Below are 19216 nucleotides of genomic sequence, written 5' to 3'. Positions count from 1 at the left end.
GTGTGGGGCCCAATTTTTGGAAAAATGGGAGACTCCGCTTGGAGTAACCCTTGCTTACATTGTTTTTAAAAATGAACCAAGATGAACTGAGCTGAGATCAGGAAAGACTTTGCTACCTACCCCGGTGTCATCCTGGGAAGGGTTAAGGATGGCGTAATTTTGAATGTTGTTGATGCAAATCTACCTGTGAAGTGTACAACTAGTGCACAAGTGCTGCCACTGATGGGGTGTCTGTGTGGCCCAATTTTTGGAAAAAAGGGAGACTCCGCTTGCAGTAACCCTTGCTTACATTGTTTTTAAAAATGATCCAAGATGAACAGAGCTGGGATCAGGGTAAACTTTGCTACCTACCCCAGTGTCATCCTGGGAAGGGTTAAGGATGGCGTAATTTTGAATGTTGTTGATGCAAATCTACCTGTGAAGTGTACAACTAGGGCACAAGTGCTGCCACTGAAAGGGTGGGTGTGTGTGTGTGGCCCAATTTTTGGAAAAAAGGGAGACTCCGCTTGGAGTAACCCTTGCTTGCAGTATTTCTAAAAATGATCCAAGATGAACAGAGCTGGGATCAGGATAAACTTTGCTACCTACCCCGGTGTCATCCTGGGGACAGTTAAGGATGGCGTATTTCTGAATGTGCTTGATGCAAATCTAGCTGTGAAGTGTACAACTGGGGCACAAGTGCTGCTACTGAAGGGGTGTGTGTGTGGTCCAATTTTTGGAAAAAAGGGAGACTCCGCTTGGAGTAACCTTGCGGTGTTTTACATGATTTTAGAAGGGCATGCCATGCCTATATCTGTGTCTCCTCCTCTTTTTCCTTGTCCAGCTCTTTTGTTTTCACATGAGTATATGTCCTTGTCACTTTCCCATGTGTTTGTGTTGTGTTGTGAGTTGTTTGTCACCTTTTGGACACCTTTGAGGGTGTTTTCTAGGAGTTTTTATGTGTTTGTGATTGCCTCCCATTGTTTCCTATGCGGTTCGAGCAGTTCGCCGAACCGAACTCGAACGAGACCTCCGTCGGCGAACCGAACTCGAGCCGAACCGCGACCGATTCGCTTATCTCTAGTAGTAACTAACTATAGACCCATATCTTTAATTAATATAGATATCAAATTGTACTCCAAGGCTCTGGCCAATCGGCTCGCTCCATTGCTCCCAGGAATAATACATACAGACCAGGTAGGGTTTGTTAAAGGGCGGGAGGCCAGGGATAATACTAATAAATTCCACTTCCTTATGGCTCGGTCGAGGGCTCACTCCATACCTTTGTGTCTTCTATCTGTGGATGCGGAGAAGGCCTTCAACCGGGTCAGCTGGAGGTTTATGCTGGCCTCATTGCGGCAATTGGGATTGGGATCCAGATTTATTGAGAGGGTGGCTTCCCTTTACAATAGACCCACTTCAAGGGTGCGAGCAAATGGATTCCTGTCCCTTCCGTTTCCTATTCATAATGGAACCAGACAGGGTTGTCCCTTGTCCCCCCTGCTGTATGTTTTCATAATGGAGCATCTGGCGGTAGCCATTAGAAGCAATAACAACATAAAAGGAGTGGAGGTGGGAGGGAGACAATGTAAAACGGCCCTTTTTGCTGATGATCTTCTCCTGTTTCTTACTCAGCCGCAGGCATCCTTCCCATCCCTGATTAAGGAGTTTGAGAAGTTCGGGAACCTCAGCAATTTTAAAGTGAATTTTTCCAAGTCTGAGGCCTAGAATGTGACATTGCCCGACGGGGAGGTGAAGTATCTGGGGGACAACTTCCCATTCAGATGGCAGAATTCAGTCTTGAAGTATTTGGGGATTATGGTCCCTAAGGATCCTACACAAATTTTCTCAAATTATTTGCTTCTTCTGAACAGAACAATTAGGGAACTACACAAATATGACAAACGAAGACTCTCCTGGTTTGGTCGTATTAACGCAATTAAAATGGATGTTCTACCTAGATTTTTGTTTCTGTTCCAGACACTCCCCATTGGGCTGCCAGCAAGTTTTTTTTCCAGACTCCAATCGGCTCTGTCGAGGTTTGTTTGGGGAAGTCGGAAACCCCGAATTGGATTTAAGATTCTATCTAGAAACAAAGAAAGGGGTGGGGCGGGGCTCCCCAACTTTAGAATTTATTACATAGCGGCCGTTCTGACGAGATTAATTGATTGGCAATTTCACTACAAATCCAAGCAGTGGGTGAGTTTGGAGCAATCCAGCGCTGATAAACCTTTGCGGTATCTCCCATGGTTGGGTGGAGCGAGTAGGGGATGGTTGGGAAATGAGGCAGACCTTGTAAGGGCAGCCCTGAAAATTTCGGATATAGAGGTCAGAAGAGGGGGACTAACCTCGGGTAGGGGACCGTTGAGTCCCCTCTTTGACAACTCGGAATTTCCTCCTGGTCTCACTTCGGGATGTTTATTGGGGTGGAGTAGAGGAGAGGAACCTCGATTCTATCACATTCTTCGGGGAAACATGTTGCCTCCTCGGGAAATACTTGGGGGAGAGAGGGGGGAGGTGTCTTGGATGGAATATTCACAGTTGAGATCGTTTCTTTCCTCTGGGGGCAGAGAAAAAAATATTTGCTGCTTGCCCTACACAGTTTGAAAAATTGTTCTTATTGGAGTCGCCGCCTACTCACTGCATTTCACTCCTCTATAATCACATGAACCAGAAAGATGACGCTGGTGGCATTAAATTCGCCGCAAGATGGAGGGAGGATCTCGGGGTAGACGTGACAGAGGAGGAATGGAAGAGGGCCTTGTTTTGGACCCACAGGTTGTCAATGGCTTGCTCAGCACAAGAAAAAAATTACAAAATCCTCACCCGATGGTACCGTTGCCCGGAGACCCTACACAAGGTCTTCCCTCAGATATCCGATAGGTGCTGGAGATGTGGGGTGGATAGAGGCTCCATGTTACATATTTGGTGGAGCTGCCCTAAAATTCAAACTTTCTGGGAGTCAATATTCTATGTGTACAGGAAGAAACCAGCTCTCCACAGGTGGCTCTTCTTTCAGTTCTTCCGGGCTCTATCAAATCCCAGAAGGGCGACTTGTTGAGATTTTGTTTAACCGCAGCTCGGATGGTTATCCCAAGACTGTGGAAGTCCACAAGGAGCCCCTCCTTGGCGGATTGGGTAGGGGAGATGGTCAGCCTTCAGAGGATGGAAGACCTCACTGCGGAGAGGGATGGCACAGGTGATAAATTTGCTCGGCTCTGGGGACCTTGGATTGTGTATCTGGACTGCCCAGAATTCAGGGAGGTACTTGAAAGGGTGTGAGTGGAAGAGGAGACTTTATTCCCATTCCCATTCCCCTCCCCCCCTTTTTTTTTTCCTTTTTCTCTCTTTTTTTCCCTTTTTTCATCTTTCCCTCTTCTTCTTTCAGTCTTCCCTCCCTTATCTTCTTCACTTTTTCTTTATCTATTTTCATTTCTTCAATCAGACCCTTTTCCTCTTTTCTCTAGTCTGTTATTTTATTTTATTTGTAGTCAAAGTTTTTTAGATACCTTGGACATTACCGAAACAATAGAGGATAAGTTGTTTACCTCTGGCGCCAATACTTATTTAAGGTCTTTTAATACCTTGGGTATTACTGAAAAGGTAAAGAATAAGTTGCTAATCAAGCACAAGTATACAGAAAGGTTCTCATGTTATAAGTTTGTTTTTCTTTTCTGTATTTCATGGAAAAATGTATATGCATATTGTACTATTACTTTGTATGATATTGCTTAATAAACACAGTTTAAACATAAAATTGGGGGGAACCGCAGATTTGTGACAGCCGTGCTGCTGATCGGTGAGTAGGAAAGAGAGAGGGATTGTTCTAGGGACGCAGGACGCATACAAATACACAACGTGCACACATAGCCTTACTGTGAAAAGACACGCTTTTGGTGATCGAACGGTAACTCGAACGGTTGAACGTGAAGCAAATCGTTTGAGTTCGTTGAACGACTCGAACACCGCCCAAAACAACTCTAATTTGAAATTGGCAAATGGTTCGATTCGAACATCGCTCATCTCTATTGTTAACCGAACTTTGATTGTCACTGTGCGAGTGTCGCATCGAATCATGGCCCACAATCTCCCGACAGGAGTGGTCAGCTGCATGTATTTCCATTAAGCTGAGGCGCTCCTGCCCTGAGAGCGTTAAGCTTTGCAAGGTGATGCAATGCAAGACGCAAGTGCAATCATACCCTCCCTGTCACCCTGCTTCTCGATCTGTACAGAGCGATGAAGCAGAGCTGACATGGCTCTCTCTGCTTCTCACTTTCTATAGACTGTGTCTGTACAGAGTGATGAAGCTGACTTTGCTGTCCCTGTGGATTACGTAGGACTAAGGATTTTTCTTTATAATAAAGATGGAGTCTTTAAATGTTTTTTTGTTTTATTTCTGATAAAAAAAATTTTTCTATGTGTTCTGTTTTTTTTTTTTTTTACTGTTTACTATAAATTCATGGTGGCCATGTCTAATTTGGCATGACACCATGAATTTCGGGCTTAGTACTATCTGAGAATACAAAGCTTGTATTAACCCCTTTATTACCCAGCAAGCCACTGCCAGCAGGGCCACTGTACGAGCCGGGTAAAGCGCCTGGAAATGGCGCTAAAAAACAATGCACCATTTCCAGGGGCGGCTGCGGGCTGCCAAGAATCCCAGCCCCCAGCTGCCTGACTTTACCTGATTGCGATCAAAATACGTCGGGAGCCCACGCATCTTTTTTGTTTCAATTATTTTTTTAAATACTTTAAAAAAAAATGGGCTTCCCTGTATTTTGAGTGCCAGCCAAGGTAAAGCCAGGCAGATGGGAGTGGCAGCCCGTAGCCATCCGCTTTATCTGCGCTGAGAATCAAAAATACCGCAGAGCGCTATGTCATTCTTTTACATTATTTTTATACAACTATATATTTGTGTGTGTGTATATATATATATATATATATATATACACATACTATATATATGCATATTGTGATAACACACTCGGGGATCACCTTTGCTTGGTTCAAAGGGCACGTAGGTTCAGTATTTACCTCAGGCAGACAGCCAAATTCCAGGTGTAACGGACGCTTGGTCAGATTTATTGCAGTGAAGCAGAAACAAAAAAAAAAATCACCAACAAAATAAATCCTTGCCTGTCCGGCGCTAACTATACAGGATGATATCCTAACTACAGACTGGAGGGCTTCTCCCTTTCAGCTAAACCATACAAACATCTGTGAAGGCCTAGACTATGAATCGTTTGTCCAGTATAATAATAAGATAATCTGTCCTTTGAATGCTTTATGTATTGCTTCTCCATACATACCTAATTGAAATATTAACGGAATGTAAAATCAAAACAGATTATGCTCAGGGCTAAGTGAAGTTTTAGTTCATGAATGAGTAACTGACATTCATGAATGGAAGAGATACTTATCTGTGGTTTCAGATAAGTGACTAGTATTCTTCTATTCATAGAGGAATGCTTATCTGTAGTGTCAGATGGCTAACTGACATTCGTGAATAGAAGAGAATAAGGGTACCGTCACACTAAATGACGTAGCAGCAATTCCGACCACGAGACGACCTGGTCAGGATCGCTGGTACAGGGTCGCTAGTGAGCTGTCAAACAGTCAAATCTTCCCAACAATGCAGCAACGATATCGGCGGTCGCTGGGACCCTGTCACATAGCACGATTCAAATCTTGATTAGTAACATAGGTGAACGAGGTCGTTAGGTAAGGTGTCAAACACACCGATTTGTGCTGCCCTGTGGGAGCCCGACAACCAAAACATTAACCAGAACAGTGTGTAACGATCAGCGATTTCACAGCAGGGGCCAAGTCGCTGCTTAGTGTCACACACAGTGAGATCGCTGATGAGGTCACTGGTAAGTCACAAAACCTGTGACTCAGCAGCGATCTCGCTAGCGATCTCGCTATGTGAGAAATACCCTTAATTAACTGACATTGTTCCATTCATAGACTCTCATCTATATCTAAACACACTTGAATGTTTTACTAACGAATGTTGCTAAGGCTGTTCAGACAAGAAATGAACTATCCACAGCTAGCTGGTTGGTTAATAGATAAAGTGGATATATTGAGTAAGCTGTATATATCCTGTGTTGAATACAAGGGTCAGAAGAACATATAGCTTCTCCCGGATAGAGACGTGTCTCTGTGTGGTCATTTCTCCTGATTCATATACATCTGCGCAGCTCTGATCTGGAATCCTCCTCCGTGACCCTGAGAGAGACCCAGAGGTCTCCCCCAACAGTTTAGTGCCCAAATCGTGGGGCCCCTATAAGGAGCACCCTGAAACCTGGAAACCCTAATACCTTGGATGTCACGGACCAGGACCTCCCTCTGCTCCAACAGGCCTGATCAACCTACAACCCCGGTAAGTGTTACATACTGTGTATTCACTGTCGACCAGGTAGTTCTTGGAGAGGAGGGGGTGACAGGCCTTGTGTTTCCATCGGAGTTAAAGGTACCCCATAGTGATTCGGTAGTGGTGCCCGCTGGGGACCCAATAGCTCGAATCCTACCCTGTGGTGTGGATTTCAATTGTCACAAGGGATCCAGAGGATGGATAGTAGGGAATAAGATGGCAGCAGTTGGATATAGCTGTTTAGAATGACCCGATCCGTAGTTTGAGGATGCGGGGGGATACACATGATCGAAGATAGGGATTAGGACAATAAATTGGTACAGCTGTCCAAGTCCGGAGGGCGGGACATTCTTGTTTGTGACATTTTTGTACGTCGTTCTCCTTTCACGGGACACCCTTGTTTTTACTTAGCTGAGGGAGCTACAGTAAGGGTGGAATGCCCCAGTACCGGCCGCACTGTAGCGTGCACCATATAGTCTTGAATTAATGTAATCCAACTGCCGCTAAGACAGCAACCATGTTTAGGTGGAGAAAGAAGAAAGTTGAGAAGCGAGAAGGTTCGCAGAATGTTATAGAATTAGTGACAGACAGAGAGGAAAAGAAAGTTGTGCGCCATGCCTTAGAGATGTTTAAGGTGTTAGGTTTGCCTAGGAGCGGACGGCTACAGCCGTCACAATGGAATGCGGCGCTGAAGGGAAAGAAAGTAAAGTGAAGATGCACAGGTGTTTGGTAAAGTGTAGCGCAGATGTTGCAGTCAGAAAGATAGGTTGACATAGAAGAAGAAGGTGCAGGAGACAGGGGTGTATGTTAATCCGGCTAACTCAAATTTACATCATGCTGGGGAAGTGGCCCGGCAAATGGTTTTACAATGTGGTCAGACAATTCAGGAAGAATCAGAGGAATATGTTGGATAACCTGGTGAGAATAGATAGTTTACAAGTATAAAATTTGTTACTTTGAATCCCTGACATGTGGACCCATTATTGTACAAAAAAGTGAAAATGTTGAACAAAGTTTTAAAAGTATTATATCTTAAAATAGAATAGGGGCAGGTAAATACATATTTTTGTACCATGTTAGCTAATCTAAAAATGTTAAAAGACTTACCCCAATAATGTTGGAAGGTATTATATGCATTTGTAAAAGAATTAAAAAAAAAAAAAATAATCCAACAGAGAAGTGTATTATGGAGAAATAGATGTCTTGAGATAAAAAAGGGGAAAATAAGTCATCTATTATATTCTCCAGTAGTAGAGGGCACAGCAGACATATTATACAAACTTTGAAGCTGGCCCTTCCCCCGCAACAGTCATATTACAGCCTCTAGAGTGGAAGCTTGTGCTTACAAGAGAAAAGGTGTTTTGGAAGACAATGGATTGTTATCTGCTGCTTGTGCATGGGGAAGGGTTTATATAGTGTCTATATAGAGAAAATTGGGTAGAAGGGGAAAGGAAAAAGAAAGACAGAATTTTGAGTTATGTATATTACAAAAATGTACCTTGTGAGCGAGCAAAATGGCGATGGTGTGGTATGGGCCTGTTCTAGCTGTGACCGGAAAAATTTGGATGAGAGTGAACTTTGTTGTGGATGTGGGGACTCTATGTGCTATTCCTGGTGGCAGCAATTTTAGGTCAGATCTTAAAATGGTGGACGAAGCACATGGTGGCCGAGGCATGGTTAATACAAAGGAACTGAGAGGGGGATGTGTGAAGAAGACCATGTGCTGTGTAAATTTTTAAACAACAGACTGGGTGGACTACTACATACTCAGACAGAAAAAAAGGTGTTTTTATCTATAATTAGACTAAGATCATGGACAAATATATATATATATAAAGCAATATTTGGGAGTTGGGACAGTCATAAAAAGAGTGTCAGATTAGTAGGAAATTGGATTTAATGAGTATTTGCAATGTGAATCACAGGGATCAAAATGTTAAAGTCCATTGTTATATTGAAAATAATAAATTAAATCTGTTAGTAAAAGTTTATAGCACTAAAAGATTGAATATTGAATGAATGAGTGGTTGTGCTGGAAGTGGCAGTGGAAGACATTTAAGATAGATCCAGTGTGCAGGTTGGATTGACTCAGGACAGTCATAGGGGGAATGTCTTATTAATTAGTAAGCAATAAAATAAGAGGAAAAAAAGCCTTAAATAAACGTACCATGGAAACAGATCTGATGGAAGATAAGGGAAAATTAAAAAGGATGTATTCCAGTTGTGGATGGGATGTGTGAATTCTGGGAGTTGCATGTTTTTAAAAATAAAATAAATAAATATATCCAAGAGAGGAGGGAGATTTTTAACACAACAAGGAGAAGACAAGCCTTGTTTGGTTTTGGCCCAAAATACAGGTTTTCCCAGTTTGTAGGTCAAAGAATTAAAGTTTCAGCTTACAGGGGGGGGGGGGGGGGTAGTCCTATTTTTTGCTATATAAGGTAAAAAAAAAAAAATACAACGGATTTTTGTGTACTCACCGTAAAATCGTTTTCTCTTAGCCATCATTGGGGGACACAGGACCATGGGTGTTATGCTGCCTATCCATAGGAGGACACTAAGTCGATGCAAAAGCATAGCTCCTCCTCTGCTGTATACACCCCCTGGCCGGGCCAGGCAGTCTCAGTTTTAGTACACAAGCAGTAGGAGAAAAAAGTAGTAAAAAACTTCTCAACAGAGGAACATGAGAAAAGAAGAGTCAAAACCAAATAAGGTACTGAGAGAACCAAGGCCCAACAGGGCAACAGGGTGGGTGCTGTGCGTCGTTTTTCTCTGACGCCTCACTGGGGGACACAGGACCATGGGACGTCCTAAAGCAGTCCATGGGTGGGAAACATAAAAGAAGACAACACAACCCAAGGACTAGGAACCAGTCCCAGACAGTCTGGAGCGCCTACTGAGAGAGGTGCTCTACTGCCGTTTGCAGAATTTTCCTACCCAGATTTGCCGCAGTTGAAACCTGGGTATGGACTCTGTAATGCTTTGAAAAAGTATGTAGGCTAGACCAGGTCGCAGCCTTACACACCTGTTTCACTGAAGCCTGATGCCGAATGGCCCACGAAGCGCCAACTGCTCGCGTGGAATGAGCCCGCAGCCCACTAGGAATGGGCTTGAGTTGCAGGCGGTAGACTTCCTGGATCGCAGAGCGAATCCAGCGAGCCAGAGTCGCCTTTGAAACTGCCTGTCCCTTCTTAGGCCCCTCAGGAATGACGAACAAAGAGTCCGTTTTCCTAAAGGGGGCTGTCCTGGATATGTAATATCTGAGAGCTCTGACGAGATCTAACGAATGCAGAAACCTTTCCACCCTATAAACTGGGTGTGGACAAAATGAAGGCAGAACAATGTCCTCGTTCAAATGAAACGGGGTAAGAACCTTTGGAAGGAAATCCGTAAGGGGGCGCAGAACCACCTTGTCCTGGTGAAAGATCAGGAAAGGCTCGCGGCAAGAGAGTGCTGCTAGCTCCGAAACCCGTCTGATGGACGTAATTGCCACCAGGAATGTTACCTTCCAGGACAGAAGAGCAAGGGAGGATTCCTTCAGGGGTTCAAAGGGAGACCTCTGGAGACCGTCCAGAACGAGGTTGAGGTCCCATGGGTCCAGCGGCCGTTTGTACGGGGGAACTAGATGGGAAACACCCTGGAGGAAGGTCTTGACTTGCGGTTTTTGAGCGAGGCGGCATTGGTAGAAGATTGAGAGCGCTGAGACCTGCCCTTTAAGGGAACTGAGTGCCAACCCCGCTTGCAAGCTTGCAAGCAACCTTGAGGCCATTAGGTCCGTGTCTGGTGTGCCCCAGCGAGTGCAGATGTGTAGAAACACATCTGGGTGGAGAGACCATTCTCTGGCGGCCAGGCCTTGGCGACTTAGAAAGTCTGCTGCCCAGTTCTCTACCCCCGGTATGTGTACCGCTGATATCACTGATCCCGTCGATTCGGCCCAGCTGAGGATCTTGTGGGCCTCGAGATAAGCCGCTTTGCTGCGGGTGGCCCCCTGCTGATTGATATAGGCTACAGCTGTCGCATTGTCCGATTGGACTCGAATCTGATGACCCGCTAGCAGAGGGCAGAACGCTCTGAGTGCGAGGAAGATCGCCCGGAGTTCCAGGGTGTTTATGGGTAGGGAAGACTCCTGGGGCATCCAACGTCCTTGAGCAGTGTGGTGATGGTACACTGCTCCCCAGCCTAGGAGGCTGGCGTCCGTGGTCAGGACCAGCCAGTTCACTGGGAGAAAGGATCTCCCCTTCGATAGGGATGAGGACCGAAGCCACCAGCGGAGTGCGTACCTGACTGAAGGCGTCAGGTGAAGATGTCTGTCCAGGAAGAAGGGGCTCTTGTCCCAGGCCGCTAAAAGGGCTAGCTGCAGTGGGCGGAGGTGCAGTTGAGCCAAGGGTACTGCTTCCATAGCCGCCACCATCCTGCCGAGCACTTTCATGCTGAATCGAATGGAGCGAGAGGGAGGACGTAGAAGGCAGCATACCGCTCGTTGAAGAGCGATCGCCTTGTCCTGAGGGAGAAGGATCAAGCCCCAATGGGTGTCAAGGGACATGCCCAGGAAGGTGATGGATCGTGATGGGACCGGGGATGATTTGTCCAGATTCACTAGCCACCCTAAGCAGGATAGGGTGTCCACAGTGATTGGTACGCTGGTTGAGCAGTCGCGGAAGGAGGGAGCCTTGATGAGGAGGTCGTCCAAGTAAGGGAGAACGACCACTCCCCTGGCGTGAAGGACGCTCACGGCGGCCGCCATGACTTTGGTGAAGACCCTTGGTGCGGTGGCAAGGCCGAAGGGTAGAGCTACGAATTAAAAGTGGGAGTCCTGAATTGCAAAGCGGTGGAACTTTTGCTGATCTGGGGCGATGGGTATGTGCAGGTACGCGCCCTTGATGTCTATGGATGCGAGGAATTCCCCTTCGACCATGGATGCAATAATGGACCTTAGGGACTCCATTCTGAATCTCCATACGTGCACATGCTTGTTTAGGGGTTTGAGGTCCAGGATGGGTCGAACTGACCCATCCTTTTTGTGGACCACAAAGAGGTTGGAATAAAACCCCCCGAACTTCTCGTCGTCTGGGACAGGTATTATCACTCCTGCTGTTAGAACCGACTCAGGGGTCGGGTCCGAAATTCTATGTGGTAACCGGAAGACACAAGGTCTCGCACCCATTGGTCGTCTGAGGCGGCAGCTCAGATGTGTTGAAAGAGCCGCAGTCGACCTCCTACAATGAGTGTGTCTTCCGGGGCGCCGAAGGAGTCATGAGGGGGGAAAACGTCGTGGCCGAGTCTCCCTAGTCCTGGACTGTTTCGGTCTAGGCTGCCATGACGAAGTAGGTTTCGGGGAGAGCTGAGGTCGGTCGGTCCCTGCGTAGTCCGCGGCTGGTGGCATGGACAGCACGGGGTGTCGACCAACCAAATGAGTTCTGAAAGGAGCGGAACGAGGACTGTGGACGTCTGGTGAAGGATGTCCTGGACTTCAGCTGGGGGAGGGAGGTACTCTCTCCTCCCGTGGCATCAGAAATGAGCTTGTCCAGACGTTCGCCAAACAATCGGTCTGGAAAAAAGGGGAGGCCCGTGAGAGACTTCTTGGAGGCAGAGTGCGCTCGCCATTGTCGGAGCCAGAGAGCTCTATGGATGGCTATGGTATTTGAGGCGGCAAACATTGCGCAGGTAGCAGCGTCCATGGAGGCCTGCATGAGGTACTCCGCCGCAGCGGCAATTTGAGCTGTTACCTCTGTGAAGGTATGAGTGAACTGGGATTCCTCAAGCGAAGTGTTAAGGGATTCTGCCCAGACCGAGATCGCCTTTGCGACCCACACAGAGGCAAAGGAGGGCGAGAGGGAGGAACCCGCAGCCTCCAAAGCAGAGCGGGCGAGGTGCTCCACCTGTCTGTCTGTTGGGTCCTTTATGGAGGAACCATCGGGTAAAGACAGGAGCATCTTAGTGGTAAGGCGGGAGACCGGGGGGGTCGACCGAGGGCGGATCGGCCCAGCACTTAGGGGCAGGTGAGGCAAAAGGGTACCGGGGCTCCATGAGTTTTCGGTTACCGAAGCGCCTGTCAGGCTTCTCCCTTTGCTTTGTGAGTATATCCTGAAACTCAGGGTGATCAGCGAAAACCTTTTGGGGTTTCCTTGCCCTCTTAAAGGAGACCGCATGGTCAGTGGTAGTGGATGGGGGATCCTCCACATGCAGAGTTTGGTTGATTGCTGCTATAAGGGAGTCTATTGCAGTTTGATCATCTGGGGAGGCTGAAACCAAGGAATCCTCCTGGTACAAACAGCATTCTCCCTCCTCCAGCTCTTCAGAAGCCGTGGAGTGTGTGGGAGAGCCTGCCCTGTGTGCTCCCGAGGTAGAGCCCTCTGGAGACACCCGGTCGTGTGCTCTTTTCCTGATCCCTGCAACCGGTGAAGCATGTGCCCGGATTACCTCAGAAGGATCCTCCATAGGAGTATCCTCAGGCTGCGTTCCGTCCAGGGACCCAGAAGGGTGTGGAGGACGACATTGCATAGCCAGCACCAGGTTCTGTGACAGTTTTTCCATGGATTGGGACAGAACTGTGCCCATTCCGGTGGGCTGGGAGCCCTAGGCTCTGGGCTGAGGATTGCGGCGGTGGTGGCAGGGGGGGTCTTGGAGGGCTACAGGGGCACAGGAGTCACAGAGAGAAGAGGTGTGTTTACGTGGTAGCTCAACGTGGCAGGCAGTGCAGGCTGAATAATAGACTATGTGGGCCTTAGCCTTCTTAGTGCCTTTTGAATTCTGCATGTTCCTAATAGGAGTATGCTAGGAGGGGGAGCAATGCTCAGCAGAGCTACAGTGAGCAGCACCTTACCAGAATCAGCCGATGGCTGGAGATCTTCCCACGCTTTCCTGGGGGGCGGGGCTTAGCGCTAAAAGTGCGCGAAGAAGTAGTCAGTGTGCCCCCCCTCGCTGTGGGTAGTAAAAAACGGCGGGAAAGGAGCTTCTGATAGTTTTCTTCCCTCTCCCTCTAGTCAGCACACAGCGTGTCACTGGTGGTTATCAGCCGGCTTTTCTGCTAGATCAAATAAACAGAGCAGATAATAAACGGCGTGAGTCCCTGAGCTCTGTGATTCTCTAACCACCCCCTCCCCCCTGCCACCGGGAAATTATCTGTGCAGGAGTTTGCAAACAGGAGGGACTTCCCCCCTGTTCCAGCCAGCAAGCTAGGGACAAGTTAACACTGTGTGTTCAGGATTCCTGGGGCTCTCTTCCTTGCATTAGCCAGGGAGTTTCTCATAATAAATACTGTATATTCATCAGTCCTGGGTGCCTTTCCTGCACAGCCTTTTCTCCCTTTGTCTGGGAAACCAGTCAGGGGGGATCTTACCTTAAACGCTGCTTCAATCCAGGCAGTGACAATAGCAGAGTCAGCTTGCTGTATCCGGTCACAACGGTGCTATATTCAACTCAGAGCCTGCAAAGAGGGGCTGAGGATTTGATGCCATATTCAACTCAGAGCCTGCAAAGAGGGGCTGAGGAATTGTGCCTCTGCCCTGGGCTTTGGAAAATCGGTGTCTATGGAACCCGTCGTCCAGCCCAGGATCCAGCGTCGCGGGAGGGGGTACGTGTAGGCAACACTTCACGTTCCCGTCTGTTGATGGTAGAGGGAGATCGGTCCCAAAAGGAAACCGTCGCCCTCAAAAAATAACAAACCTTGAAAGGAAGTGCCTCCTATAGACACTACGCTAAAACTGAGACTGCCTGGCCCGGCCAGGGGGTGTATACTGCAGAGGAGGAGCTATGCTTTTGCATCTACTTAGTGTCCGCCTATGGATAGGCAGCATAACACCCATGGTCCTGTGTCCCCCAATGAGGCGTCAGAGAAAGGAGACTTTTCCCTAATTTTGGCAATTCATTGTAAATTATATTGGGAAAAGTAATTGACAATAGTGTTTTATTTTACTGATTCTATCTAAACAGAATAAATTGAATTGTGGACATACTTACATTTATTGGTAGATATTGGAGCATAGAGGTCGTGCTGTGTACCATTAGTTCATTATTATAATTATTAATAATCTAATTTATTAATAATTACAATAATTTGATTTAAAGTATGTGGATGATTTATGGTATTCTGTGTTTATGATATTTAATGTCTTAAATCATGTTTTCTTTTTATAGAAAGAAAAATTGTAATGCAGATTTCTGTGATCCAAGCGAAGGTTAAAAAGTCATTGAAAAGGTTTTCCATTATAAGGTTACACATAATGCGATATTTATGGTGTTCCCGGTTAGGTACAATCTACACAATGTGACTTTTATGCCTAAATGTAGAACTCTGGTGCCACACACACTTTTTGAACTTTTTGAAACTAATTATGCTTTGGATAATATATCCAAAAGAGGGGGAGGGTTGATGTGGAAAATCACACCTATTTTTAAGGTTTTAAATTTGTTCACCGATTGAGTTTTTCTTTTAAGTTGTCTTTATATTTTTATCTGTAAGGAGTGTACAGCAGATATACATATATATCATGATTGCTTCCAGAAGAAGGAGAAAGAAACTGTCACGCCCGACAATGTCTTTGAACACTCACTTGAAAATCCAGATTGCACCCTGTTTACAGATGGCTCAAGATTTGCTATGGAAAAGGCACCTTCCATACAGGCTATGGTGTAACCACCTCAGTGTCGGTGATCAAACCTACAGCACTCCCAGCCCGAATATCCGCCCAAGAAGCAGAACTTGTGGCTCTGGCAGGAGCCTGTACCTATGCTGAAGATTCTACTGCCAATATTTATACAGACTCTCAATATGCTTTCGGCATAGCGCATGATTTTGGGGTCATATGGGCAAACAGAGGGTTCATCACCGCAGCAGGAACTCAAGTCAAAAATGCAGAATGTGACCACAGACTGATGTTTGCTCTGTCCAGGCCGAGACAAGTTGCCATCTTGAATGTCCAAGCCCATGGACCCGAGACCACAGAGGTTGCCAGAGGAAATGCCTACGCTGACAAGAAAACTAAAGAAGCCGCTTTAATGAAAGTGGAAGAATCTGAATGCTAAATGGCCATGGTTACGACCAGAGCACAGAAGAAGAGGATTCTACAAGACCTATCTTTAGCTGAACCAGAAGATCCCAGAGACCGCATAAATGTTGGTAGAACACCAATGGATCGGCTCAAGGCAGAACAAAGACTAGTCACAAGGGAAAAACTGCAGACATGGAAGAAAGAAGGAGGCAAGCTAGAAAGTGACATCTGGAAGGTCAACAGTCTACCCTGCCTTCCTAGAAGAATGTATGCCACCATAGCTGCCTAGGGATATGGTCCCACCCACAGAGGAAAAAACAGAGCCTAGAAGTGATACGCAAGTTCTTCTATGACCCTGAGATATCTACCATGCTTGCTGCCTATAATAAGAGCTGCCATGTTTGTCAAACTTGTAACACAGGAAGGACAGAAGTCCCACCCAAAAATCGAGCAAAGCCCCTGTACCCCTTCCACAGGATCCAAGTCAACCACATCCAGTTGCCTAAGTGTGGGAGATACGAATACTGCCTAGTAGTAGTGGATGTTTTCTCCAGTTGGCCTGAAGTGGCTGGATCTACTCCCGGTTGCTCTGTATCATGTGAGAACAACTCCATTGGCTAGACACAGGTTGTTCCCTTATGAGATTTTGTTTGGGTCAATTCCCCCGATTGCAAGGTTCAGCCTGCAAGATTTTGCAGTTTGTGGTTAATCTTGCTAAAGAACTAACTAACAAACATGCTATAGTTTCTTCCTCTCTCCCAGACTCTACAGATGACACTTGCCACCGTTTGAAGCCAGGAGACTTGGTGTTGGTCAAAAGACACATCAAGAGACATTGCCTAGAGCCACTTTATGACGGTCCCTACCAAGAATTGCTGGTGACTCCCACATCTGTCAAATTGGAAGAAAGAAATACCTGGGTCCACGCCTCCCATTGCAAGCTTGTTCCAGCTAAAGAATGAAGATCCTTTTCATCATGAGTGGTGTCTTGCTAACCGAAGGAATGGAGATAAAAAACCCTAGTGGTAAACCCTATGAACTATGGGTCAATATGACATCACCTGTAAACACTTTCTTTTTGACTACTGCTCAGTGGTGAACTGTTCGGGGACTGTCTGGGTGTGGAGAGGAGCGTAATTTATTTTTTATTTGTGCATAACGCGTACAGAAAATGTGAATTGCAGATCATGGATTGATGTGGGATGGAATACTGGGGAAGATTAGGGATATAGACGTAATTGGAGTCCCAAGGGGGGTCCCAAATGAGTATAAAGCAAGAGACGAAGTAGCAGCGGGGGTTTGAGTCTTATTCCAATCACCACTGTTAACAAAAATGTTGAATGGATAAATTATAATTACTGTTTACTGGATTTTGCCTTGCTGTAACATTTGTAATAAGGGGACAAACGAGGCTATAGCCATGGCAACCTTCCCTTCAGTATTACATACACCAGTAGCCCCCTCCAAATCTGGCACAATGGTTACCATTAAAGCTCAAAGACCCAAAGTCAAGCTTAGGAGGTTTTTATAGAAGGGCGCCACGGAGCTTCGATCCCCACTGTGGGAACTAAGGTGAAGATGTTAGGACAGACCCGAGGGCGTGGCTAGCACGCACCTGTATACCATAGCTGTGAGACACTGTATTCACTGGGTAGCCCTCAAGGAGTAAGAAGACAGATAATCTTATTAAGGGGGGGACTGTGAAGGCCTAGGCTATGAATCGTTTGTCCAGTATAATAATAAGATAATCTGTCCTTTGAATACTTTATGTATTGCTTCTCCATATATACCTAATTGAAATATTAACAGAATGTATAATCAAAACAAATTATGCTCAGGGCTAAGTAGAATAAGTTTTAGTTCATGAATGAGTAACTGACATTCATGAATGGAAGAGATACTTATCTGTGGTTTCAGATAGGTGACTAGCATTGTTCTATTCATAGAGGAATGCTTAGCTGTAGTTTCAGATGGCTAACTGACATTCATATATAGAAGAGCATAAGTAACTGACATTGTTCCATTCATAGACTCTCATCTATGTCTAAACACACTTGAATGTTTTACTAACAAATGTTGCTAAGGCTGTTCGGAGAAGAAATGAACTATGCCCGGCTAGCTGGTTGGTTAATAGATAATGTGGATATATTGAGTAAGCTGTATATATATGCTGTGTTGAATACAAGGGTCAGAAGAGCATATAGCTTCTCCCGGATAGAGACGTGTCTCTGTGTGGTCATTTCTCCTGATTCATATACATCTGTGCAGTTCGAATTTGGAATCCTCCTCTGAGACCCTGAGAGAGAGACCCCCTGGAGGTCTCCCCCAACATATAGAGCACTGCTCCCACTCACAAGTGCCTCCTACACAGACAGGCTTTCTGTGTTCCCAGATGGAGACCCTCCCACAACTTCCCAGCCTCCTTTTACATCCGTCCTTCACCTCCCATTAATCTATTAGTAACCAGGTGATCCTGACCAGGCTAAGTCACATAGGACCGATACTGGGGCAAGATATACCTGCCCTCATCCACTAATCTCACACGAGTCTCACTATATATATCATCACTGAAAATTGTAGCATCACATTGAAGGCATCAAAACTATGAATTAACACATGTGGAATGAAATACTTAACAAAAAAGTGTGAAACAACTGAAAATATGTCTTATATTCTAGGTTCTTCAAAGTAGCCACCTTTTGCTTTGATTACTGCTTTGCACACTCTTGGCATTCTCTTGATGAGCTTCAAGAGGTAGTCACTGGAAATGGTCTTCCAACAGTCTTGAAGGAGTTCCCAGAGATGCTTAGAACTTGTTGTCCCTTTTGCCTTCACTGTGCGGTTCAGCTCACCCCAAACCATCTCGATTGGGTTCAGGCCTATCACTCTCCTTCTTAGTCAAATAGCCCTTACACAGCCTGGAGGTGTGTTTGGGGTCATTGTCCTACTGAAAAATAAATGATGGTCCAACTAAATGCAAACCGGTTGAATAGCATGCCGCTGCAAGATGCTGTGGTAGCTATGCTGGTTCAGTATGCCTTCAATTTTGAATAAACCCCCAACAGTGTCACCAGCAAACCACCCCTACACCATCACACCTCCTCCTCCATGCTTCACAGTGGGAACCAGTCATGTAGAGTCCATCTGTTCACCTTTCTTGCATCGCACAAAGACACGGTGGTTGGATCCAAAGATCTCAAATTTGGACTCATCAGACCAAAGCACAGATTTCCACTGGTCTAATGTCCATTCCTTGTGTTCTTCAGCCCAAACAAGTCTCTTCTGCTTGTTGCCTGTCCTTAGCAGTGGTTTCCTAGCAGCTATTTTACCATGAAGGCCTGCTGCACAAAGTCTCCTCTTAACAGTTGTTCTAGAGATGTGTCTGCTGCTAGAACTCTGTGTGGCACTGACCTGGTCTCTAATCTGAGCTGCTGTTAACCTGCGATTTCTGAGGCTGGTAACTCGGATAAACTTATCCTCCCCAGCAGAGGTGACTCTTGGTCTTCCTTTCTTGGGGTGGTCCTCATGTGAGCCAGTTTCTTTGTAGTGTTGATGGTTTTTGAAATTGCACTTGGGGACACTTTCAAAGTTTTCCCAATTTTTCAGACTAACTGACCTTAATTTCTTAAAGTAATGATGGCCACTCGTGTTTTTTTACTTAGAATTTGTATTATGGCAAGAAAAAAGCAGCTAACAGTCTATTCAGTAGGACTATCAGCTGTGTATCCACCAGACTTCTGCACAACACAACTGATGGTCCCAATTCCATTTATAAGACAAGAAATCCCACTTATTAAACCGGATAGGGCACACCTGTGAAGTGAAAACCATTTCCGGTGACTACCTCTTGAAGCTCATCAAGAGAATGCCA

The sequence above is a fragment of the Anomaloglossus baeobatrachus genome, chromosome 8 (genome assembly GCF_048569485.1).
Source record: "Anomaloglossus baeobatrachus isolate aAnoBae1 chromosome 8, aAnoBae1.hap1, whole genome shotgun sequence".
In the NCBI taxonomy this organism is placed as follows: Eukaryota; Metazoa; Chordata; class Amphibia; order Anura; family Aromobatidae; genus Anomaloglossus; species Anomaloglossus baeobatrachus.
The sequence above is the reverse complement of the archived record's forward strand: the minus strand, read 5'-3'. Positions refer to the sequence as shown.